We start from the raw sequence: 25999 nt of genomic DNA, 5'->3' as shown, positions 1-25999 counted from the left end.
TGACAGTCTTGCAAATGGTGACTTGATATTCGGTAGTGGGGTCATGGTCCAGGCGGAGGTAGGATGAGGTGTTGGAGAGTTGGCGTACAGCTTCCGCTAGGTAGAGGTCGGTTCGCCAAACAGCAACAGCACCACCCTTGTCAGCAGGTTTTGTGCTTTGCATGTTAACTGTTAACTGTTACCCATATCTCATTTTATACAATATATGGGATATTCCAGCTCCTAATTCTTTTGTTCTTAGTTGTTATTTCCTCACACAGGAGAGCAATCTCGCCCCTGGACAAGCAGAAGGAGCAAGTTCCAACAAAATGATTCCGCAAACGTGATAACTGCTACACTGTGGAACCGTCTCCACTTTCAGTACCAGGTCAGATGGAAATGTTAAAAATTTTTGAGGCTGTAACTGGTAGAATAGATAAGGGAGAACCAGTGGATGTGGTGTATTTGGACTTTCAGAAGGCTTTCGATAAGGTCCCACATAATAGATTGGCGTGCAAAGTTAAAGCACATGGGATCGGGTGTAAGATACTGACTTGGATAGAGAACTGGTTGGCAGACAGGAAGCAAAGAGTATGTCTAAACGGGCCTTTATCCAAGTGGCAGGCAGTTACTAGTGGGGTAGGGCAGGGATACGTGCTAGGACCCCAGCTACTCACAATATATATTAATGATCTAGAAGGTTGAACTAGATGTAATAACTCCAAGTTTGCAGACGACACAAAGCTGGGTTGGCATGTGTGCTGTGAGGAGGATGCAGAGAACCTCCAGTATGATATGGACAGGTTAGGTGATTTAGCAGAAGCATGGCAGATGCAGTATAATGTGGATAAATGTGAGGTTATCAACTTTGGTGGCAAAAACAGGAAGACAGCTTATTATCAGAATGTCAATAGATTGGGAAAAGGGGAACTGCAATGAGACCTGGGTGTCCGTGTGCACCAATCGCTGAAGGTAAGCCTGCAGGTGCAGCAGGTGGTTAAGAAGGCAAATGTTGGCCTTTTCAGTGAGAGGTTTCGAGTACAGGAGCAAGGATGTCTTGCTGCAGTTGTACAAGGCCTTAGTGAGACCATACCTTGAGTATTGTGTGCAGCTTTGGTCACCTTATCTGAGGAAGGATGTTCTTGCCATGGAGGGAGTGCAGCGAAGATTCTCCAGACTGATACATGGGATGGGAGGAATGACGTATGAAGACAGATTGAGATGATTAGGCTTATATTCGCTAGAGTTTAGAAGAACGAGAGGGGATCTCATTGAAACTTACAAAATTCTAACAGGACAAGACACGCTAGATGCAGGAAGAATGATCCCGATGGTGCGGGAATCCAGAACCAGCAGTCACAGTCTAAGGATAAGGGGTAAGCCACATAGGGTTGAGATGAGGAGGAATTTCTTCACCCAGAGAGTGGTGAACCTGTTGAATTCTGTACCACAGAAGGCAGTTGAGGCCAATTCATTAAATATATTCAAGAAGGAGTTAGATATATTTCTTAAGGCTAAAGAGATAAAGGGATATGGGGAGAAAGCAGGGACAGGGTACTGAATGTGGATGATCAGCCATGATCTCATTAAATTGCGGCGCAAGCTCGAGTGGCCGAATGGCCTACTCCTGCTCCTATCTTCTATGTTTCTATGTGAATGGAGCAGGTGAACTGCTGAATCCCACTTTTAAGGGATGTCCCAAAGTGCTTGACAGTGGTGTGAAAATAAATGAGTTCCGCGTGGTAATTAAAAGTAAACACTGTCAGAAGTGGGATTCGAACCCACGCCTCCAGAGGAGACTGCGACCTGAACGCAGCGCCTTAGACCGCTCGGCCATCCTGACTTGTTGAGTTAATTTTTGCATCTCATCACTTCCACATGAAGAACGTTTCCGTCCGGGTACTTGTTCAATGCTGTTGAAGGCTCAGTGACCGGGATATCATCTCCCCCGGGGTTTTCCTGAGCTTGTGCTCGGTGTATGGGGAGGTTTGTCCCGGATCCCTGGTATCTTGCAGCTCCAGGGATGGGCAGTAACAATCTGAGCTCTGGAGCTGGAGAAAAGCGAATCATTAATGGGTTTGTTTTCAGGCCTGAAATGCGGCTTAGATCTGTTGGTACTAACCGAGGCCGGGGCTGCGAGATATTTCAGTTTGTTCACGTTTAATCAGAAGAATATCCGCAGTCAGGAGCTGAAAAGGACCAATAGCTGAAAAAACACCAGAAAAAAGATAAGAAATATCAGCAATTGTGATCAACTCTTTAATGTGTGTTCTGGTAGTTTAGTGGTTTAATTGTTTTAATCAACATTCATTAACCGAAAGCGTTGTTTTGCAGAATGAAAGAAATGCTCACAGTAAGGGACAGTCGAAAGTTGAGTAATTTAACTTTAATAATTTGTGAAAGTTTATTCATTGACGAAGATTTATACCCTATAAGAATTTACGCACCGTGTATTTTAGGAGTCTGCTTTAAATTGTTCGTTGCTTCTGACACAAGAAACCTGTTAAATTTATTTCACAGAAAAATAAAGTTTCCGCCCGGGCTCGACCCGGGGACTTTTCGCGTGTGAGGCAAACGTGATAACCGCTACACTACAGAAACCTCTGCTTAACCCGCGCTTTTTTTATATGCACACGTTCCACAAACACTGTTTCATTCCTCCTGCCTTCTCCTCGTTCCTCATTGTCATGCACAGAAGCGCCTGATGCCCTCATTTGTTTAACGTAACAAGCAGACGCAAACACAGGTATCCCTTCAAAATCATCCCGCAGGTGGCCACAGACACAATAAACAGAGCCAGAGAGAAAGACAGAATCGGGAATCTCCGGGAAATAGACAAGAGATATTGACAAAGACTAAAGCGCTTTGCGATCAGAAAATTGCCTGAACCCCTGTGGTTAATGAAAGGGATTTTGCTGCTTGAGTTCCTTATATGCCTTGGGCTTCTGGAGAACTTGTTTCGCAGTTTGCAGAAACGCGGCTCAGACATGCTGTTGTGACCGGGCCGGAGCCACCAGGTACCTGAATGCAATCAGCGACAATGAAATACAGCTCTAGCAGGCCCGGCTAGCTCAGTCGGTAGAGCATGAGACTCTTAATCTCAGGGTCGTGGGTTCGAGCCCCACGTTGGGCGGTATTTATTTGGTTAAACTTTTATGTTGCTTTCAAAGCGTCATTAATTGAGCGATAACCTTGTTTTGCACAATGAAAGAAATGCGAACTGAGAAAACACTGCAGATGCTGGAAATCTGAATTGAAACAGAAAATGCTGGAGATACTCAGCAGGTCAGGCAGCTTCTGCGAAGAGAGAAACAGAGTTAACGTTTCAGGTCGATAACCTTTCGTCAGAACTGGTAAAAAGAGGTAATGGGACAGATTTTTAAGCAAGTGTAGGGGATTCTATGAGATCATGGCTGATCTCCTGCCTCAATTCCATTCACCGGCCCTATCGCCATATCCCTTGAAGCCCTTACCAGTCAGAAATCTACCGACTTCTGTTTTGAACATAGCCAATGACTGAGCCTCCACAGCCCTCTGGGGTAGAGAATTCCAAAGATTCACCACCCTCTGTGTGAAGAAATTTCTTCTCCTCTCAGTCCTGAATGGCCTAACCTTTATCCTGAGGCTGTGGCCCCTGGTTCTAGACTCCCCAGCCAAGGGAAACATTTTCCCAGCATCCAACCGATCAAACCCTGTAATAATTTTGCATGCTTAATGAGATCCCCTCTCATTCTTCCGAATTCAAGAGATTGCAGGCCTAGTTTACTCAATCTCTTCCCATACGAGGTCAGTGACAGTCTTGCAAATGGTGACTTGATATTCGGTAGTGGGGTCATGGTCCAGGCGGAGTTAGGATGAGGTGTTGGAGAGTTGGCGTACAGCTTCCGCTAGGTAGAGGTCGGTTCGCCAAACAGCAACAGCACCACCCTTGTCAGCAGGTTTTGTGCTTTGCATGTTAACTGTTAACTGTTGCCCATATCTCATTTTACACAATATATGGGCTATTCCAGCTCCTAATTCTTTTGTTCTTAGCTGTTATTTCCTCACACAGGAGAGCAATCTCGCCCCTGGACAAGCAGAAGGAGCAAGTTCCAACAAAATGATTCCGCAAACGTGATAACTGCTACACTGTGGAACCGTCTCCACTTTCAGTACCAGGTCAGATGGAAATGTTAAAATTTTTTGAGGATGTAACTGGTAGAATAGATAAGGGAGAACCAGTGGATGTGGTGTATTTGGACTTTCAGAAGGCTTTCGATAAGGTCCCACATAATAGATTGGTGTGCAAAGTTAAAGCACATGGGATCGGGTGTAAGATACTGACTTGGATAGAGAACTGGTTGGCAGACAGGAAGCAAAGAGTATGTCTAAACGGGCCTTTATCCAAGTGGCAGGCAGTTACTAGTAGGGTAGGGCAGGAATACGTGCTAGGACCCCAGCTATTCACAATATATATTAATGATCTAGAAGGTTGAACTAGATGTAATAACTCCAAGTTTGCAGACGACACAAAGCTGGGTTGGCATGTGTGCTGTGAGGAGGATGCAGAGAACCTCCAGTATGATATGGACAGGTTAGGTGATTTAGCAGAAGCATGGCAGATGCAGTATAATGTGGATAAATGTGAGGTTATCAACTTTGGTGGCAAAAACAGGAAGACAGCTTATTATCAGAATGTCAATAGATTGGGAAAAGGGGAACTGCAATGAGACCTGGGTGTCCGTGTGCACCAATCGCTGAAGGTAAGCCTGCAGGTGCAGCAGGCGGTTAAGAAGGCAAATGTTGGCCTTTTCAGTGAGAGGTTTCGAGTACAGGAGCAAGGATGTCTTGCTGCAGTTGTACAAGGCCTTAGTGAGACCATACCTTGAGTATTGTGTGCAGCTTTGGTCACCTTATCTGAGGAAGGATGTTCTTGCCATGGAGGGAGTGCAGCGAAGATTCTCCAGACTGATACATGGGATGGCAGGAATGACGTATGAAGACAGATTGAGATGATTAGGCTTATATTCGCTAGAGTTTAGAAGAACGAGAGGGGATCTCATTGAAACTTACAAAATTCTAACAGGACAAGACACGCTAGATGCAGGAAGAATGATCCCGATGGTGCGGGAATCCAGAACCAGCAGTCACAGTCTAAGGATAAGGGGTAAGCCACATAGGGTTGAGATGAGGAGGAATTTCTTCACCCAGAGAGTGGTGAACCTGTTGAATTCTGTACCACAGAAGGCAGTTGAGGCCAATTCATTAAATATATTCAAGAAGGAGTTAGATATATTTCTTAAGGCTAAAGAGATAAAGGGATATGGGGAGAAAGCAGGGACAGGGTACTGAATGTGGATGATCAGCCATGATCTCATTAAATTGCGGAGCAGGCTCGAGTGGCCGAATGGCCTACTCCTGCTCCTATGTTTCTATGTGAATGGAGCAGGTGAACTGCTGAATCCCACTTTTAAGGGATGTCCCAAAGTGCTTGACAGTGGTGTGAAAATAAATGAGTTCCGCGTGGTAATTAAAAGTAAAGAATGTCAGAAGTGGGATTCGAACCCACGCCTCCAGAGGAGACTGCGACCTGAACGCAGCGCCTTAGACCGCTCGGCCATCCTGACTTGTTGAGTTACTTTTTTTGCATCTCATCACTTCCACATGAAGAACGTTTCCGTCCGGGTGCTTGTTCAATGCTGTTGAAGGCTCAGTGACCGGGATATCATCTCCCCCGGGGTTTTCCTGAGCTTGTGCTCGGTGTATGGGGAGGTTTGTCCCGGATTCCTGGTATCTTGCAGCTCCAGGGATGGGCAGTAACAATCTGAGCTCTGGAGCTGGAGAAAAGCGAATAATTAATGGGTTTGTTTTCAGGCCTGAAATGCGGCTTAGATCTGTTGGTACTAACCGAGGCCGGGGCTGCGAGATATTTCAGTTTGTTCACGTTTAATCAGAAGAATATCCGCAGTCAGGAGCTGAAAAGGACCAAGAGCTGAAAAAACACCAGAAAAAAGATAAGAAATATCAGCAATTGTGATCAACTCTTTAATGTGTGTTCTGGTAGTTTAGTGGTTTAATTGTTTTAATCAACATTCATTAACCGAAAGCGTTGTTTTGCAGAATGAAAGAAATGCTCACAGTAAGGGACAGTCGAAAGTTGAGTAATTTAACTTTAATAATTTGTGAAAGTTTATTCATTGACGAAGATTTATACCCTATAAGAATTTACGCACCGTGCATTTTAGGAGTCTGCTTTAAATTGTTCGTTGCTTCTGACACAAGAAACCTGTTAAATTTATTTCACAGAAAAATAAAGTTTCCGCCCGGGCTCGACCCGGGGACTTTTCGCGTGTGAGGCAAACGTGATAACCGCTACACTACAGAAACCTCTGCTTAACCCGCGCTTTTTTTATATGCACACGTTCCACAAACACTGTTTCATTCCTCCTGCCTTCTCCTGATTCCTCATTGTCATGCACAGAGGCACCTGATGCCCTCATTTGTTTAACGTAACAAGCAGACACAAACACAGGTATTCCTTCAAAATCAACGCGCAGGTGGCCACAGACACAATAAACAGAGCCAGAGAGAAAGACAGAATCGGGAATCTCCGGGAAATAGACAAGAGATATTGACAAAGACTAAAGCGCTTTGCGATCAGAAAATTGCCTGAACCCCTGTGGTTAATGAAAGGGATTTTGCTGCTTGAGTTCCTTATACACCTTGGGCTTCTGGAGAACTTGTTTCGCAGTTTGCAGAAACGCGGCTCAGACATGCTGTTGTGACCGGGCCGGAGCCACCAGGTACCTGACTGCAATCAGCGACAATGAAATGCAGTTTTAACAGGCCCGGCTAGCTCAGTCGGTAAAGCATGAGACTCTTAATTTCAGGGTCGTGGGTTCGAGCTCCCAGGTTGAGCGGTATTTATTTTGTTAAACTTTATGTTGCTTTCAAAGCGTCATTAATTGAGCGATAACATTGTTTTGCACAATGAAAGAAATGCGAACTGAGAAAATACTGCAGAAGCTGGAAATCTGAATTGAAACAGAAAATGCTGGAGATACTCAGCAGGTCAGGCAGCTTCTGCGAAGAGAGAAACAGAGTTAACGTTTCAGGTCGATAACCTTTCGTCAGAACTGGAAAAAAGAGGTAATGGAACAGATTTTTAAGCAACTGTAGGGGATTCTATGAGATCATGGCTGATCTCCTGCCTCAATTCCATTCACCGCCCTATTGCCATATCTCTTGATACCCTTACCAGTCAGAAATCTACCGACTTCTGTTTTGAACATACGCAATGACTGAGCCTCCACAGCCCTCTGGGGTAGAGAATTCCAAAGATTCAACACCCTCTGTGTGAAGAAATTTCTTCTCCTCTCAGTCCTGAATGGCCTAACCTTTATCCTGAGGCTGTGGCCCCTGGTTCTAGACTTCCCAGCCAAGGGAAACATTCTCCCAGCATCCAACCGATCAAACCCTGTAATAATTTTGCATGCTTAATGAGATCCCCTCTCATTCTTCCGAATTCAAGAGACTGCAGTCCTAGTTTACTCAATCTCTTCTCATACGAGGTCAGTGACAGTCTTGCAAATGGTGACTTGATATTCGGTAGTGGGGTCATGGTCCAGGTGGAGGTAGGAGGAGGTGTTGGAGAGTTGGCGTACAGCTTCTGCTAGGTAGCGGTCGGTTCACCAAACAGCAACAGCACCACCCTTGTCAGCAGGTTTTGTGCTTTGCATGTTAACTGTTAACTGTTACCCATATCTCATTTTACACAATATATGGGCTACTCCAGCTCCTAATTCGTTTGTTCTTAGTTGTTATTTCCTCACACAGGAGAGCAATCTCGCCCCTGGACAAGCAGAAGGAGCAAGTTCCAACCAAATGATTCCGCAAACGTGATAACAGCTACACTGTGGAACCGTCTCCACTTTCAGTACCAGTTCAGATGGAAATGTTAAAATTTTTTGAGCATGTAATTGGTAGAATAGATAAGGGAGAACCAGTGGATGTGGTGTATTTCGACTTTCAGAAGGCTTTTGATAAGGTCCCACATAAGAGATTGGCGTGCAAAGTTAAAGCACATGGGATCGGGGGTAAGGTACTGACTTGGATAGAGAACTGGTTGGCAGACAGGAAGCAAAGACTATTTCTAAACGGGTATTTTCCCAATGCTACCGCGGCTACGCACTATTCAATTTCAATCCTAAGAAAGAAAATGTTCCAATAATGCGTAATACCACTTACGCTGACATCTGTACGCGGGGGTCTTCCAAGCCCCATCCTGTTGACATTCAGCAAAAAAATATGGGATTGTCTTGAAGCGCTAAGAGAGACGTTACAACAAAGTTATAATTTTTACACGACAACTATCTGTCGCATATTAGTCACCTTATGACCCAAGTTAATTCAGATTCTCATCCTTGTTATCAAATCCATCCACGGCCTCGTCCCCTCCCTATCTCTGTAACCTCCTCCAACCCTCCGAGATCTCTGCGCTCCTCCAATTCTGGCTTCTTGAGCACCCCCAATTTTCATCGCTCCGCCATTGGCGGCCGTGCCTTCAGCTACCTGGGCCCTAAGCTCTGGAATTCCTTCCCTAAACCTCTCGATCTCACTAGCTCTCTCTTGTCCTTTAAGACTCTCCTTAAAACCTACCTCTTTTACTGAGCACCTAACCTAGTGGCCCTGAAATTCGAGTCTGGGGCTTCCCGCGGGTGCAAGCCCCCGACCTGCACTTACCTAGCGCACAGGCCATTGATCTGTGGGCCCGCATGAGATTCCGATCCTGGGCCTACTCCAACTGCCGGCGCGCGGTGCTTGCGTATCCCAGGGGCGCAGTTAGTTCGATGCATCCCCTTTGATCACGTGGGCCATGGAGAGCCAATGGTAGCAGGGAATGCTTCATTCATAAGTTTGACAGGAAGGGCTGTCAAACCTATAAATACTATAAGCTGCAAAACATCACTAAATCTTCAAATAATTTTAAAAAAAATCACATTTTAAAATAACTATAAATTACATGAAATAACTATTTTAAACAATAATTTAAATTTTTGAAAAAATTAATTATATCTTCTAATGGGGCTAAAAATAAACTTAACTTTCTTTAAATATTTAAAAATAATAAATCTGTGGAAAAAATGTTTTAATTTTAATTAATTCACCACTTACCTTGTTAAAAGCAGGCCTTGCGCCTGCTTTTTATATGTGTAACTCCTGGAGACTTATCCTCCCGGAGAAACCTGCAAAAAAAAACGTAAGTTCGATGCGCACGCACTGCCTCTTCGGCGCACATGTTCCACCTCTCAACCGCTTCTTTCAGGGGAACGGAAGTTCCGGTTTCCCGCGCATGCGCAGTGCATGCACGAAACTGGCACTTTCGTTGGGCCTACGCGTGAGTACCCCGTGCGTACTCACCCGTGGGGACCCGAATTTCTGGGCCATTACCTTTTTATGTGGCTCGGTGTCAAATTTTGTTTGATAATCGCTCCTTTGAAGCGCCTTGGGAGATTTTGCTATGTTAAAGGTGCTGTATAAATACAAGTTGCTGTTATTGTATATTTGCGCTCTTTATCCCTTTGTGCCTCATTAGTATTACATAGATACATAGAAGATAGGAGCAGGAGTAGGCCATTCGGCCCTTCGTGCCTGCTCCGCCATTCGATGAGATCATGGCTGATCCTTTAATTCAGTATCCCGTCCCCGCCTTCTCTCCGTAACCCTTAACCCCTTTTGCCCGTAGAAATATATCTAATTCCCTCTTAAATATATTTAATGAGCTGGCGTACACTGCCCTCTGTGGCAATGAGTTCCACAGGTTCACCACTCTCTGAGTGAAGAAATTCCCCCTCATCTCTGTCCTAAATGGTTTAGCCCTTATCCTTAAATTATGTCCTCTAGTTCTGTTCTCACCCGCCAAGGGAAACATTCCTTCTGCATCCAGTCTGTCTAGACCTGTCAGAATTTTATACACTTCTATGAGGTCCCCTCTCAATCTTCTAAACTCCAGTGTGTACATCCCTAAACTACATAGTCTCTCCTCATAGGTCATTCCCGCCATTCCTGGTATCAGCCTGGTGAATCGCCGCTGCACCCCCTCCATGGCAAGAACATCCTTCCTCAGATGAGGCGACCAAAACTGTACACAGTACTCGAGGTGTGGTCTCACCAGTGCCCTGTACAGCTGCAGCAAGGTATCCCTGTTCCTGTATTCTAACCCTTTTGCTATGAAGGCCAGCATACCGTTTGCCTTCTTGACCGCCTGTTGCACCTGCATGCTCGCCTTCAGTGACTGGTGTACAAGAACACCCAGGTCTCTCTGTACTTCCCCCTCTCCCAATCTATTGCCATTTAAATAATAATTTGCCCTCCCGTTCCTGCACCCAAGGTGGATAACTTCGCACTTGTCCACATTATAGTGCATCTGCCATTTATCCGCCCAATCGCCCAGTCTGTCCAAATCGCTCTGGAGCTTCCTGGTCTCTTCCTCTGAGCCCACCCCCCCTCCTAGTTTAGTGTCGTCTGCAAATTTGGAAATGCTGCATCCGACTCCCTGATCCAGGTCATTAATGTAAATTGTGAACAGCTGGGGGCCCAGGACAGATCCCTGTGGTACCCCACTTGTTACTGCCTGCCATTCAGAAAATGAGCCGTTTATTCCAACTCTCTGTTTTCTATCTGACAGCCAGTTCCCTATCCACGCCAAAACTTTCCCCTTTATCCCATGAGCCTCAATTTTCCATGCTAATCTTTTATGTGGGACCTTATCGAAGGCCTTTTGGAAGTCCAGGTACACCACATCTACTGGCTCTCCCCCATCTATTCTACCAGTTACTCCCTCAAAAAATTCCAATAGATTAGTCAAGCACGATTTACCCTTTGTAAATCCATGTTGACTCTGTCCTATCCTGTCCCCATTTGCTAAGTGCTCCGCTATTTCATCCTTAATGATGGACTCCAGCATTTTGCCCACAACTGATGTAAGGCTTACAGGTCTGTAATTACCTGCTTTTTCCCTACCCCCCTTTTTGAATAGTGGGGTAACGTTAGCTACCCTCCAATCCATCGGTACTGTTCCCGAGTCTAATGAATTCTGAAAAATCATCCTTAGTGCATCCGCTATCTCTAGGGCCACCTCCTTCAGTACCCTAGGATGCATGTTATCAGGCCCTGGGGATTTGTCCACCTTCAATCCCTTTAGCTTCCTTAACACCATATCCTTAGAGATATTGATTTGCGTCAGTTCCTCCTTTGCCAATGTCCCTATTTTTCCCGATATCCCAGGGAGGTTTTTTGTGTCTTCCTTCGTAAAGACTGACCCAAAGTATGCATTTAGTTGATCTGCCATTTCCTTATTTCCCATTATATATTCCCCCGTATCTGACTGCAATGGACCAACTTTGGTTTTCACCAGTCTTTTCCTTTTGATATACTTATAAAAGCTTTTGGAGTTAGTTTTTATATTTTCCGCCAGCTTGTTTTCGTAAGCTATTTTGCCCCTCTTGATTATGCCCTTTGCCCTCCTTTGCTCTATCTTAAACTGTTCCCAATCTTCCGCTCTGGCGCTTTTTTTGGCTATTTTATACGCCCTATCTTTGGATTTTATGCTGTCTCTAATTTCCCCTGTTATCCACGGTTGAGTCACCTTTTTAGATTTCCTTTTATGCCAGATTGGTATAAACAATTTTTGCAATTTTGTCATTCTATCTTTAAATGTTTGCCATTGTTTATCTACCTCCAGTCCTCCCAGGAACGTTGTCCACTCAGACCTACTCAGTTCCCGTCTCATGGCATCATAATTCCCCTTGTTTAAATTCAGGACCTTAGTCTCTGAGTCAATTTCTTCGCTCTCCATTTCGAGTGAGAAATCGATCATGTTATGATCGCTCTGACCCAAGGGTCCCCGTACAACAAGATTACTGATTAGTCCCTTCTCATTGCACAGTACCCAGTCCAATATAGCCTGTTCCCGAGTTGGTTCCTCGACATATTGATCCAGATAACCATCCCTCAAACACTCAAGGAATTCCTCCTCCTCATTATTTTTACTGATTAGGCTAGTCCAATCTATATGTAAGTTAAAGTCACCTATGATGACAGCTGTGCTCTTATTGCACGCTTCTCTAATTTCCCTCGTGATGCCCTCCCTAACCTCTATTTTACTATTTGGAGGCCTATATACCACTCCTATTAATGTTTTTCGCCCCTCGCTATTTCTTAGCTCCACCCATATAGATTCTGTATTAACTGAGTTAATATCCTTCCTTTCAATTGCATTTATCCCCTCTTTTACTAGCAATGCTACCCCTCCTCCCTTTCTTTTTTGTGATTCAGTGGCTAGCTTGAGATGTTATATGGGCAAATGCAGTTGCTGCTAACTTCGTTTTCCCTTTGATACAGCCTACTTCTCCCCACTCTGCAATCTTAGTCATATTCGGACTTGTTCCTCCCAGACCTGCTTTGTAACTGGCTTTCCTGAACTGTGAGGGTGGGTGAGGAAAATAAAAATGTAAAGAAGGGAAGAAAAAAATAAAAGAACATCATCGAAGCAGATAAACTTACAGCACAGAAGGAGGCCATTCGGCCCGTCGTGCCTGTGCTGGCTCGTTGAAAGAGCAGTCACGCTTAGTCTCGCCCTCCCCGCATTCTGTCCGTAACCCTGTAAGTTGCTCAATCTCGAGGGCCTGTCCGACTCTGCTTTAAAATGATTTATGGAATCAGCTTCCACCGCCTTTCCAGATCCAGCGTTCCAGACCCTCACAACTTTCTGAGTGAAAACAATTCTCCTCATCTCCCCTCGAGATCTTTTTCCAATGGTTTTGAATCTGTGACCTCTGGTTATCGACTCACTCACCTGATGGAAATTTTTCTCTATTTATCGAGCCAAACCTCTCACCATCTTGAAAACCTCTATTAGGTCACCTCTTAACCTTCTCTGTTCCAAGGAGAACAGTCCAGACTTCTCCAACCTCTCCTCATAACTGAAGCCCCTCATCCCTGGTGACATCCCTGGTAAACCTCCTCTGTACCCTTTCTAAGGCCTTTTACATCTTTCCTGAAATGTGGTGTCCAGAATTGTCCTCAATACTCCAGCTGAGGCCTGACATCGATGAAAAAGAAAAAGGAGAAATGGAGGGAGGAAGAGAAAGAAAGAAAGACTTGCGTCTCTACAGCGCCTTTCATGACCACTGGATGTCCGAAAGCGCTTTACAGCCAATGAAGTGGAGTCACTGTTGTAATGTGGGAAACATGGCAGCCAATTTGCACATAGTAAGCTCCAACAAACAGCAATGTGATAATGATCAGATAATCTGTTTTAGTGATGTTGATTGAGGGATAAATATTGGCCCCAGGAAGAACTCCCCTACTCTTCATCGAAATAGTGCCACGGGATCTTTTACGTCCACTTGAGAGAGCAGACAGGGCCTTGGTTTAATGTCTCAGCCAGAAGACAGCACCTCCGACAGTGCAGCGCTCCCTCAGCACTGCACTGGGAGTGTCAGCCTAGCTTTATATGCTCAAGTTACACTCCGACAGTGCAGCGCTTCCTTAGCACTGCACTGGGAGTGTCAGCCTAGCTTTATATGCTCAAGTTCCTTGGAGTGGGATTTGGACCCACAAGCATCTGGACTCAAAGGCAAATGTGCTACCCACTGAGCCACAGCTGACACTCAAAGAGCAAGGATAGCAGGAAGGAAAATATAATGGTTGAAAAGACAGAAAGAAGAAACTTCACAGGAAAGTGAGGAAGTATTTGATGTGATGGACAGTACAGAGGGAATTTATCTTTGTGTCTGTTGTATTGTACCTGCCTGGCAGTGTTTGATAGCATCATGTATACTGCAAAGGGAGCTATGCTTGTATCTAACCTGTGTTTATCTGACCTGTAGTGCTCAGTTTCATGTTGTACAGAAAACATTGGCCCAGAAATTCGGGTCGGGGGCTTCCCGCGGGTGCAAGCTTCCGTCCTGCACTTACCTAGCGCGCCGGCCGTTGTGCTGTGGGCCCACGTGGAATTCCGATCCTGGGCCTGCTCCAACTGCCGGTACGCAGTGCTTGCATATCCCAGGGGCGCAGTTAGTTCAAACCGTCCCCTGGGATCACGTGGGCCATGGGGAGCCAATGGTAGCAGGGAATCTTTATTCATAGATTTGACAGGAAGACCTGTCAAATCCATGAATTAGAGATCAGCCCCAAAACATAACTAAAACTTCAAATAATTTTTTTTTAAATCACATTTTTAAAATAACCATAAATTACATAAAATAACTATTTTAAACAATAATTTAAATTTTTGAAAAAATTAATTACAGTTTCTAATGGGGCTAAAAATAAACTTACCGGCCTAGAAATTGGGTATAGCCCTGCTTGAGGCATTAGAACTGGTGATGCGCAAAGTTTATAGCCAGACGAAACTTATTGCTGCCTGGCGCGATATTGGGTTGCATCGCCCCCAGAGGGGATTCAGGCGCTAAATCAGCCGTTGCACGGTGCTCTTAAGGCGCAAAAGTCAGGCGCTACTCAATATCGACGCGGACGGGCGCAGCGCAGGTGAACTCAATGACGGGAAAGCACGAGACCTCCAGGCGCCGGCCGGCTCTTAAAGGGGTGGGTCAGTCAGCCTGAGCATCAACACCTAACGCCCTGTAGGCCTCAGATTCGGCGCTCGCCCTTGCCTGGCGGTACAAACTTGTTCATCATGGAGAAGGTTAGACAGAGAGCAGAGTGCTTCAGCACTTAGGCTCTGGACCACTTGGTGGCTGCAGTTGAACACCGTCGAGAGGTCCTGTATCCGGATAATGGCATGAGGCCGAATCAGAAGGCTTACCGATGATCTTGGAGGGAGGTTGCTGTGAGGGTCAACTCCAGCAGCATGGCGACCAGGACCCCTGTTCAGTGCAGGAAGAAATTCAACGACCTCACACGTATCGTTAGGGTGAGTGATGGTTTACCAAACTTGTGCTTCCCTCCATCTGCAGCTGACTTCGGGCACCCTGTTGCCATGATGCCCCAATGGCCATCTGTCAGCAAGCACCCATGACCCTTTCTGGCCACACACATGGACAGATGTCTCAAGGCCTCATGTAAGGGCTCTTGCACCATGGGGGGCATGTGAAGAGGTCTCAAGGCGTTAAGTAAGGTCTCTTGCACCATGGGGGGCATGCGAAGAGGTCTCCAGGCCTCATGTAAGGGCTCTTGCACCATGGGGGGCATGCGATGAGATCTCAAGTCATCATGTTACAGAACTTCCCCTTCTTTCCCCTGCAGTCCAAGCTGGCGATGATTCGAAAGGAGCAGTGTCGAACCGGTGGCGGACCTCCACAAGTGGTCACTCTCACGGATCTGGAGGAGAGAGTGCACCAGATACTTGGAGGACGTCTGTCTGGTCCTGTGACCACTGCATCTGCCGACCCCATTACCGACAGCGAGTGTAAGACTCTCACCTTTTTCACCTGTTGCCTTTCACTTGGTCCCCCCGCCAGCATGCATCCTCAGTGTGCAGCCATGTCAGAGCCTTGCCGCAATCTGGCATGCCTTTCAGCAAAGCTGTCCTTTTGCTAAAGCCACTCTTCCACCTCCCACTTTCAGATGAAGCAGCACCAACTCAGGCTCAACGCGCTGAAGCTGCCAGTGCCAGTGCCACCGGAGGCGAGGACCAGGAGGAATCCGGACCAGCCATTGCAGAATCCGGGGAGCTGACACATCTACCGTCTGGGGATAGTAGTCCCCTGGAGGGGAGGGGGGGGCTCTGAGGATGACGCAGTTGCCGGACCAAGCGGCATGCAGCCACGCACGGGGGATAGGCAAGTGCGGCCACCGTCTCCCCGCAGGGCAAGGCAGGTCGTCATGACTGCTGCACAGAGTGCAGATGAGGTCCGTCGCCTGGCTGAGATGAGCAAACAGGCCCGGCTCAGACACACGGAGCTGATGGCTGCAGTGGAGAAGATGCCTGAGTCAATAGATTCATTGGCTAGGAGTATGTTGGACTTCGGGGCAACAATGGAGTGGACTCTGCAGGGCTTTGGGGCAGCAATGGCGAGGTCTCTCCAGGTGTTCGGGGAAACAATGGACAGGACTATCCAGGGCTTCGGCCCAACAATGGAGAGGACTGTCCACGGCTTTGAGTCGGTGAGGGAAAGGACTGTTCAGGGTTTCGGACAATCCCTGGAAAGGTCTGTGCAGGGCTTGTCCGAGGCAGTGGAGCGGTTGGCACCTGCCTTGTCCGAAGCAATGGGAAGAACTGTCCAGGCCTTCTCCGATGCACTGGCACCTGGCACACAGGTCCTCACTGTTGCCACGCAGTCACTTGCTGGGCTCCTCCACAGCCAGATTGACGCAATGCGATCTCTCACTGCAGCCACCCTCTCTGCATCAGACAGGATCACCCCGGGCCCTTCCACTCCCGTACAAGGCCAGGAATCAGTGGAGCATGCGACTGTGGCGGATGAGCCGAGCCGCTCCCCTCAGATAGCCAGTGTGTCGTCCGACCATGGTGCAGGTGTCCTCTCTCGGCAGGAGACCATTGCACATGCCAGCGCTGGGACGCCTGCATTGCAGCTGCCACCACCTGCAGGCCACACTGCTTCCAGCCATGGTCACAGCAAGCATCCTGCGTCTGCACCCTCCAAGCCCAGAGGTCGGCTAGCCCGTCCCTCAGGGGCTTCTGCGCTTCCAGACAGTCAGGATGCATCCCCCAGCCTTGAGCCCACCACTGGGGTCCACTTACGTAGAAGCAGCAGGGGGGGAAGGGGCCAGGCGCGAAAGAGAAGTCATTCTCCCTCAAGGGGCCAGTTGTAGAGGGAGGTGCTGAGACGTTTGTTTGTCCAAATTCAAGGACACCCTCACATGCTGTTATATTTGCAGAAGGTTTGTTGAGTTTTGCGGCTTTGCCGAACAGTTATTTTGAAAGTTATGGTTTCTGCTGACATGACGTTGTTTAGCTGTAATGAAATAATTTTGTACCAATAAACAGAAGTTTCAATGTGGCATGGTGCATGTGACCACTTTCAGTGATGCTGGCATTCAGAGGCCCTCAAACATCCAAAGTGCACATGAGTTAAGACTCTCATCATTCCGCCACAGGGGTGTCGACAGGAGTCCAGAGGAGCCTCTAACGTATGGACCTTCCACTTTCAGCAGCCCTTCCATCTTCCTCCTCCTCCTCCTCCTCCTCCACCTGCTCTTCCTCCTCCTCATCCTCCTCCTCCTCATACACCTCCTCCTCCGCCTGCTTGTGCAGGGTCCGAGGGAAGGTAATGAAATGACGCGTTCGCCTATAAAGGCCATCTGTCACTTGCCGGATGCAACAGTGGACTGCAGCCTGAGTGACAGTCACATTGTCCCCAATGGCTGACTGAAAGGATCCGTTGGCATTAAAATGGAGGCCATCAGTCAGTTTAGCCAACACGGACAGAGAGGTTCTGCAGCGTTCACGCGGCTGCAGATCCTGACCAAGCAGGTGGCACAGATCAGTAACAATGTCCCTCCAGATTCGGATCCTTTCCAAACACTGCTCCTCCGACATGTCAAGGCTTGTCACCTGCTGCCTAAAGACACTCGCAGCATCCCATCGCATTGGCCGACCTCCATTGCCCCTCCTCCTTCTGGCCAATCCCGGCCCTCTCTCCCGCCATCTCTCTGCCCCTTCACAGTGTTGGGCAATGAGGCCGTCGCCCTCCCAACAAGCTCCCATTCCGATGCCAGTTGGTCAAAAGGCTTTTATGTGTAGTGCTGCAAGTGCTTCGGACAGGGTTGAAGGTCCTAAGTACTGTAAAGCTAAATTCCCAGAACTCCGCTCCACATTAGCTCACCAACTCTCTTTAGCAGCGATCGCAATGAGCAGGCCAAGTGGCAGAAGATTCTGCAGTGGAGCTGTCCCCTTTAAATAGCTCCGAGAAGGGCCTGTTAGCCCTCCCTCAAACTGTCACTAATAGTGCTGGGTGCTAAGGCTCCGGGCACCACCCAATATGCGCTCAGGCGCTCCTGAAAGGCGTTGCACACTGAAATGACGTCATGAGCTGCTTGCGCTCGCGGGCGCGCGCAAACACTTAGCGCAGGCGCTAAATGTATAGTCAATATCTGAGTTGGCGCTATCATCATAGCGTCCGCCCCAACATAGTGCTTCGCCCCAATTCTAGGTCTCTTTAGGTGCTCAGCGCTGGCGCTACCAACCCAATTTCTAGGCCACCTTTCTTTAAAGTATTTAAAAATAATAAACCTGTGGAAGAAATGTTTTAATTTTACTTAATTCAGCACTTACCTTGTTAAAAATAAGGCCTTGTGACTGCTTTTTAGAAGTGTAGCTCCTGGAGACATACCCTCCCGGAGAAACCTGGAAAAAAAACCGGAAGATCCAGGCGTACGCGCTGCCTCTCCAGCGCACGCGTTCGACCTGTGAACCCCTTCCTTTAAGGGAACGGAAGTTCCGGTTTCCCGCGCATGCGCAGTGCATGCACAAAACCGGCACTTTCGTTGGGCCTACGCGTGAGTACCCCGCGCGTACTCACCTGTGGAGACCCGAAGTTCTGGCCCATTACTGTATGTGTCTCATTTTCTGATCCACATGATCAGGGATACTGGCTGTGCATTCGTCTCAGCTTAGTGACAACCCCATCAGATTATTGAGAAACACCATTCAGTTGAAACACTTCCATTTATACAGTGCCTTTCAACGACCACTGGACGTCCCAAAGCGCTTTACAGCCAATGAATTTGAAATGTAGGAAACGCAGCAGCCATCTGCGCACAGCAAGCTCCCACAAACAGCAATGTGATAATGACCAGATCATCTGCTTTTTAGTGATGTTGATTGAGGGATAAATATTGGCCCCAGGACACTGAGGATAAGCTCCCCATGCTGTCCTTTGGAATAGTGCCATGGGATCACTCACCTCTCATCAACAGTGTAGCACTCCCTCAGCACTGCACTGGGAGTGTCAGTCTAGATTTTTGTGCTCAAGTCCCTGGAGTGGGACTGTGAACCCACAACCTTCTGACTCAGAGGCGAGGGCGCTCCCCACTGCGCCACAGCTGTCCCAGAATACAGCATCAACCCGATAAAAGGACGACGTTAAATGCTCACCTCAACTATTTCTTATCCTCGGACACAAGTCACCTTTACTGTGTCTTTAAAATTGAGTTTCAGCCACGAAGGCTTCAGAAGGCTCTTCGGTAAGACTCGATTGGAGCAAGTTGTTTCCACTTCTGTAGGCAAACCCAAATATAATCAACAGAGCTCTTGGCTAAAATGATTCATTCTTTCAATTTTAAAAGCTGTTTTGCTGGTGCTGATTAACAGGCAAAGGCGGTCCTCATACGATTAAATAGAATTTTCATGCTTTGCTCAAAAGAATACTCATTTACTCATTTACTATGGGCTGAATTTTGTCAATGGGGAACTTTTGGAAGCGGGACTCCCACTTGTCGGGTTTAGTCCCGCCTCCATCGACTTGAGGCCAACCCGCGCTATTTTCCCTTGATTGACCTTGTTAAGCCCGCCCAGCAGGCTTAGCAGGCCAATTAAGGGGAAGCCGGTTACAGAGAACGTCAGTGAGTGACGTTTCATCTGTCAAAACCTTTTGACAGATGAATTGTCATCATTTGAGAGCACTGTGAAGCTGTCAAATACTGACAGTCTCTGTAGTTTGATGAGTTCTTGTATTCAAGACCACATCAAACCTCTTTTGTGAGCAGAAATTAGATGGTTGTTGCATCGGAGAATGCAGCAGCCATCTGTCATCTCTGCCGGTGAGATGTGAGACTCTCCGCATCCCCAACTGTTGAAGCCTGCAGGAAGAAACAAAGGTAAGCAAACATTTTCTATCACTTTGCACTTACCTCACACACTTACCGCTCCACACTTGCACCCACCACTTACCTCCACAGCGCACTTTTGTACCCCTCTGACCCCCGCAGACCCACGGCTCACCTCGGTGACCCTGGCGGGGTTTCCCGATGTTTGGAAAAATGGGGATAATCCTCTTAACTGCCTGTTAACTACCTGTTAACAAGCAGTTAAGTGACTGTAATCCCCTTCCCACCTCAGGAGATAGGACCTGGCGCAAGTCGGCTACCCGCCTCCTGGGAAGATGGCATGGAGGCGGATTGGGGGTGGGATGAGTACCCGTCCCCCAGATTCTGCCATTTTACCAGCAGTCCCGCCTTCAAATCCGCCTCCCCAAGGCTGGCAAAATCACCCCCTAGGACTTTTACCGCAACACTAAAATCATAGGGAATTTCAACACGGTGCCACGCAATGGAAACAAATGATTGAATATTTAAAATCACTTTGTCCGGATACAGGGGAAATGAAAGAACTAATAAGATGATTGTTCTCAGAAGGCTAAGTAGATCTATGTGAGAAAGGAAGGATAGAGGGAAGGAAGGAAGAAATAAAGGCCACTGCCATTGCCTCACTGTGTAAAGTCAAAAGTCAGTGTGAAGCTGAACTGGATAACTTCAGGAAGACCAACAGGGTTACAATTGGCTTCAATGCTCCTGACGTAGGGATTCTAAAAGATAATTTTAAAAGATAATGGAGCATTAGCCAGTAAATTCACTAATAAATCCGATAGGGAATTCAGGAGAGTGGTGAGAATGTGGAACTCGCTACCACAGTGAGTAGTTGAGGCGAATAGTAGATAAACACATGAGGGAGAAAGGAATAGAAGGATATGTTGATGGGGTGCGATGAAGAGGGGTGTGGGGAGGTGGGGGGGGTGTCAAGTAGTTTGACACCATCCAGGACAAAGCAGTCCCGCTTGATCGGCACCCCATCCACCACCTTATACATTCACACCCTCCATCACCGGCGCACCGTGGCTGCAGTGTGCACCAGCTACAAGATGTACTGCAGCAACTCGCCAAGGCTTCTTCGGCAGCACCTCCCAAACCCGCGACCTCTACCACCTAGAAGGACAAGGGCAGCAGGCACATGGGAACACCACCACCTCCAAGTTCCCCTCCAAGTCACACACCATCCTGACTTAGAAGTATATCGCCGATCCTTCATCGTCGCTGGGTCAAAATCCTGGACCTCCCTCCCTAACAGCACTGTGGGAGCGAGCACCTTCACCACACGGACTGCAGCGGTTGAAGAAGGCGGCTCACCACCACCTTCTCAAGGGCAATTAGGGATGGACAATAAATGCTGGGCCTTGCCAGTGATGTCCACATTCCATAAAAAAGAATTATTGTTTTTTTTAAAGTCACTTCTGCCAAATTACATATCTAGAGGGCGATTTACACTGATGCCCATCTAACTGTATCCCAGCCTCATCCAGTGTCCTTAAAGAGGAGAGTGCGGCAATGGGAAACAAGTTATAGTTGGAGGTGACAACTAATCCTTTTTAATCCTTCTCAAATCCAGATAATAGAGATTTTATCATAGGGTACTGTCAGTTAATGCGAGGGGTGGTATGATTGACATTACCATGAATTAGAAGTGAAAAACAATTGCGGGTTTGGTTTATTTAATCCAAAATGCACCCAAACTTACTTTTACAGTTGCGCTTGTTGCTCTGAATCACAAATCCAATTGGGCAGTAGCAGTGATATCCACCAATATTATTCCCACAGTAATGGCTGCACCCGTGAGCATCAAGCTCACACTCGTTGACATCTGGGCAGAAGAGACCCGGTAATTGAAGTTTGACAGAGATAAAGGAAGAACAATTAGAGTTCTGAGTGAAAGAGAATTTCGATCACGTAGAATTTACAGCCTGATGTCTTCTGTTCGTTGTAATGAAATTGTAAGTGTGTTCTTTAAACTGATCATTGTGTTTAGTGTAAGAAGCCTTCTCCACAACTTTACAATTTTTAAAATTCATTTTCGGGATGTTGGCGTCGCCGGCATTTATTGTCCATTCCTAGTTGCCCTTGAGAAGGTGGTGGTGAGCCTTCGTCTTGAACCGCTGCAGTCCGTGTGGTGAAGGTACTCCCACAGTGCTGACTGCACCTCCCAAATTCACAGCCGCTACCATCTAGAAGGACAAGAGCACCACCTCCAAGTTCCCCTCCAAGTCACACACCATCCTGACTTGGAAATATATCAGCCGTTCCTTCATCATCACTGGGTCAAAATCCTGGAACTCCCTCCCTAACAGCACTGTGGGAGCAGCTTCACCACACGGACTGCAGCGGTTCAAGAAGGCGGCTCATCGTGATCGTCTCGAGGACAACTAGGAATTGTCAATAAATGCTGGCCTTGCCAGTGACACCTACATCCTGTAAATGAATTAAAAGAAAATTAGACTGGTTCAGATGTGTGAAGATAAATATATTGGCCCAGAAATTCGGGTCTCCACGGGTGAGTACGCGCTGGGTACTCACCCGTAGGCCCAATGAAAGTGCCGGTTTTGTGCATGCACTGCGCATGCGTGGGAAACCGGAACTTCCATTGCCCTGAAGGAAAGGTTTCAGAGGTCGAACACATGCGCCGGAGAGGCTGCGCGTGCACATGTAACTTAATTTTTTTTGCAGGTGTCTCCGGGAGGGTAAGTCTCCAGGCCTGCTTTTAACATGGTAAGTGGTAAATTAATTAAAATTAAAACATTTTTTCCACAGGTTTATTATTTTTAAATACTTTAAAGAAAGGTAAGTTTATTTTTAGCCCCATTAGAAAATGTAATTAATTTTTTCAAAAACTTAAATTATTGTTTAAAATAGTTATTTTATGTAATTTATAGTAATTTTAAAAATGTGTTTTTTTTAAATTTATTTGATGATTTAGTGATGTTTTGGGGCTTATAGTATTTATAGGTTTGACAGGTCTTCCTGTCAAACTTATGAATGAAGCATTTCCTGCTACCATTGGCTCTCTATGGCCTATGTGATCCCAGGGGATGCATCGAACTAACTGCACCCCTGGGATACGCAAGCACTGCGCGCTGGCAGTTGGAGCAGGCCCAGGATCGGAATCCCACACGGGCCCACAGCTCAACGGCCGGCACGCTAGGTAAGTGCAGATCGGGGGCTTGCACCTGCGGGAAGCCCCCGACCCGAATTTCTGGGCCATTAGACATATTCCAGGCAGCAATTCACTTAAGCTGTGAAATAGTGCCATATATGATCATAATGTAAGCTGTGTCTGTGGGGATAGCAAACAATGTCCAAGTAACAGGGTCTAGCCTTGGCCTAGTAATCCAACATAATCAATTATTATGTCCCCGGTCAAATTCTTCAATTCGTGACTTACCAACGCGCGAATAGAGTGCCAGAAACCCAGTGAATGGTTTGGTTTCAGAACCATCTGACGTAAATAAAACCCTCAGTGAGTTACTGGTGGAATAGTATTCCTGCAGTCCTGGATCACCTCCATCATCTTCTCGTTTGCCACACAGCTTAGCCAACTGGTTGTCCTCTGATAGGATCTGTTGTAATAGTATTAACACTAATCATCACCACACACCTTTGGTTTAATATGCTTAAAGTTCCATGAAACAGGGTCGGTTTTGCTTTTAATGCCTGGTGGAAAACGAGCGGTAGTGGGTCACCCGCCCGTTTTGCACCCCGTCCGATTTCTCGCCAAAGGCAACGGAAATAGGGCAGTGTGATGATGCACTACCACCTGTTCGCTACAAAATGGCAAGAATGAACGCAGACAATACAGTTGTCTATGAACCCGACTCCTTTCAATGGTCACAGGCTTTTCTAAACATTTGAAGAGGTTCAGACTGCTGTGCGAGATCAGTAACCAACACTTTAATGGGTCTTTCTGCCCTTTGTTCATGAACTAAGTTAACTTTCGGGGTTGTAGTCCCGCCTCCATCGAGATGCGGCCAATCCACGCGATTTTAACTTGATTGACCTTGTTGAGCCCACCCAGCGGGCTCAGCAGGCCAATTAATGGCCACCCGACAACAGGTGACATCACCGACTGAAATTTCATCTGTCAAGATCTTCTGACAGATGAAATATCAGCGTTTCACAGCTGTTTGAAGCTGTCAAACACTGACAGTCTTACTTCTAACATGAATCCTTCTCCACAGACTCAGTTAGAAATCTCACCGGCACAGAAAGCTGCAGGCTGTCACTTTTGACAGTTCGCAGCCGTTCTGCTTTCTGTGCCGGTTAGATGATGGACTCCCGAAACCTAGAGGAAGGAAGGCTGAAAAGGTAAGTACAGGTAATTTAAACTTCTTTACACACTTTAGACACACCAAACACACTTACCTTTGCACTCATGCACCCATCACTCACCTGAACACCGACATCTCGACCCCTCCAAATCCTTCAACCCGACGGCCCGACTTCTCTAACTTGGCGTGGTTTGGAGCCGTCGGGAATCCCACACTTCAAGGTTTAAACATGCAGTTAATTGGCACTAATCCCTTCCCGCCTCAGGTAGGCGGGTCCCAGTGCGGGGTGGGTACCCGCCTCCTTTGAAACTTACATGGAGGCGGGTTGGGGGCGGGATGGTGTCAGGACCCCCGAATTCGGGCCTTTAACCCCCTGCACGCCACCAATCACGACTCCAAGGATCAGTTAAAATCGAGGCCAAAGCGTCTGTTTAGCCTTCATTAAAATGGATATGCTTCCGACAAACTTATTCTTGCACTTTGCCTAATATCGCACAGCCTGATTTCAGTTCCTTCGGGGGGTCATGTTAACTTTGGGCGAGAGTGTAAGACAGGCAATATCGGAGCCACCATCTCCTGTACACCTTCCCCTGATTTTGATTCCCAGGTCACCTCTCAGCCTTCTCTCGGCATATGGGGTGGGACATTTAGGACTGAGATGAGGAGGAATTTCTTCACTCAGAGGGTGGTGAATCTGTGGAATTCCCCACCACAGAAGGCTGTGGAGGCCAAGTCACTGAATATATTTAAGGAGATCGATAGATTTCTAGATACAAAAGGCATCAAGGGGTACGGGGAGAGAGCGGGAATATGGTATTGAGATAGAGGATCAGCCATGATCATATTAAAAGGCGGAGCAGGCTTGAAGGGCCGAATGGCCTACTCCTGCTCCTATTTTTCTATGTTTCTATGTACACCTTCCCCTGATTTTGATTTCCATTGAATTCAATCAGGTCACCCCTCATCCTTCTCTTTTCTAGGGAGAAGAGCCCCACCCTGTTCAATCTTTCCTGATATGTATAAGCTCTCTCTTGTAGTATTATCCTTGTAAATCTTGTTTGCACCTTCTCATCTAGAACTAGGGGGCATAGTCTCAGGATAAGGGGTTGGCCATTTAAGACTGAGATGAGGAGGAATTTGTTCACTCAGAGGGTTGTGAACCTTGGGAATTCTCTGCCCCAGAGGGATGTTAATGCTGAGTCTTTGAGTATATTCAAGGCTGAGATCAATATATTTTTAGACTCTAGGGGAATCAAGGGATATGGGGATCAGGTGGGAAAGTGGAATTGAGGTTAATGATCAGCCATGATCTTATTGAATGGCGGAGCAGGCTCAAGGAGCCGTGTGGCCGACTCCTGCTCCTGTTTCTTATGTCCTTATGTTCTCCAGCACCTCTACAGTCTCAATACCTTTATATTGTTTGTTTGGCATCCTTCCGACCATTCAATGTCGATGTATGGTATATAAATTTTGATAATATAACCTTGTGGTGCTGAGATGTCCCACACCTCATTGCTGTTAGCTGGATATCGCAGAGGGTGGTTGGGAGAAGAGAGTTCTCCAAAAGGTTGGTTCAGATGAATGGTACAGGATGCAGATATCACTAGTGACAAAAATACAGGTGACCTGTTGCAAATCAATTAAATACCTCTGTTAGGATCAATCAAAGCAATTCAGCAGAAACATATAGAGATATCATCAGCAATGGATGCATACATACATAGACACAATAATATATGGGTCTGTGTGTGTGTGTGTGTGTGTGTGTGTGTGTGTATGGGTCTATGTGTGTGTATGGGTGTGTGTGGGTCTGTGTGTGGGTTTGTGTGTATGGGTCTATGTGTGTGTATGGGTCTGTGTGTGTGTGTGTATGGGTGTGTGTGGGTCTATGTGTGGGCTTGTGTGTCTGTGTGTGTGTCCGTATGTATGGGTGTGTGTGGGTCAGTGTGTGTGTGTGTGGG

The 25999-nt window shown here is 46.9% G+C and overlaps 1 long non-coding RNA gene and 5 other non-coding genes across 6 annotated transcripts; 1 reads left to right on the top strand and 5 right to left on the bottom strand.

Annotated features, from left to right (window-relative positions):
• Positions 1-1739: 1739 nt before the first annotated feature.
• trnal-cag (transfer RNA leucine (anticodon CAG)) lies at positions 1740-1822 on the bottom strand. Its single transcript has one exon. It is a non-coding gene; the product is annotated as a tRNA-Leu (tRNA).
• Positions 1823-2507: 685 nt separating this feature from the next.
• trnav-cac (transfer RNA valine (anticodon CAC)) lies at positions 2508-2580 on the bottom strand. Its single transcript has one exon. It is a non-coding gene; the product is annotated as a tRNA-Val (tRNA).
• Positions 2581-3039: 459 nt separating this feature from the next.
• On the top strand, positions 3040-3112 carry trnak-cuu (transfer RNA lysine (anticodon CUU)). Its single transcript has one exon. It is a non-coding gene; the product is annotated as a tRNA-Lys (tRNA).
• A 2390-nt stretch (positions 3113-5502) lies between these two features.
• trnal-cag (transfer RNA leucine (anticodon CAG)) lies at positions 5503-5585 on the bottom strand. The gene has a single exon. It is a non-coding gene; the product is annotated as a tRNA-Leu (tRNA).
• Positions 5586-6272: 687 nt separating this feature from the next.
• trnav-cac (transfer RNA valine (anticodon CAC)) lies at positions 6273-6345 on the bottom strand. Its single transcript has one exon. It is a non-coding gene; the product is annotated as a tRNA-Val (tRNA).
• A 15064-nt stretch (positions 6346-21409) lies between these two features.
• LOC147090972 (uncharacterized) lies at positions 21410-25712 on the bottom strand. Its single transcript, XR_015075299.1, has 3 exons — positions 25448-25712; positions 23156-23330; positions 21410-21580 (listed from the first exon to the last, which is right to left on the bottom strand). It is a non-coding gene; the product is annotated as an uncharacterized LOC147090972 (long non-coding RNA).
• Between the last annotated feature and the right edge of the window lie 287 nt (positions 25713-25999).

The sequence above is a fragment of the Somniosus microcephalus genome, unplaced genomic scaffold (genome assembly GCF_052327205.1).
Source record: "Somniosus microcephalus isolate GS21.2 unplaced genomic scaffold, FLI_Smic_1.0 unresolved_chr4, whole genome shotgun sequence".
Taxonomy (NCBI): Eukaryota; Metazoa; Chordata; class Chondrichthyes; order Squaliformes; family Somniosidae; genus Somniosus; species Somniosus microcephalus.
The sequence above is the reverse complement of the archived record's forward strand: the minus strand, read 5'-3'. Positions and strand labels throughout refer to the sequence as shown.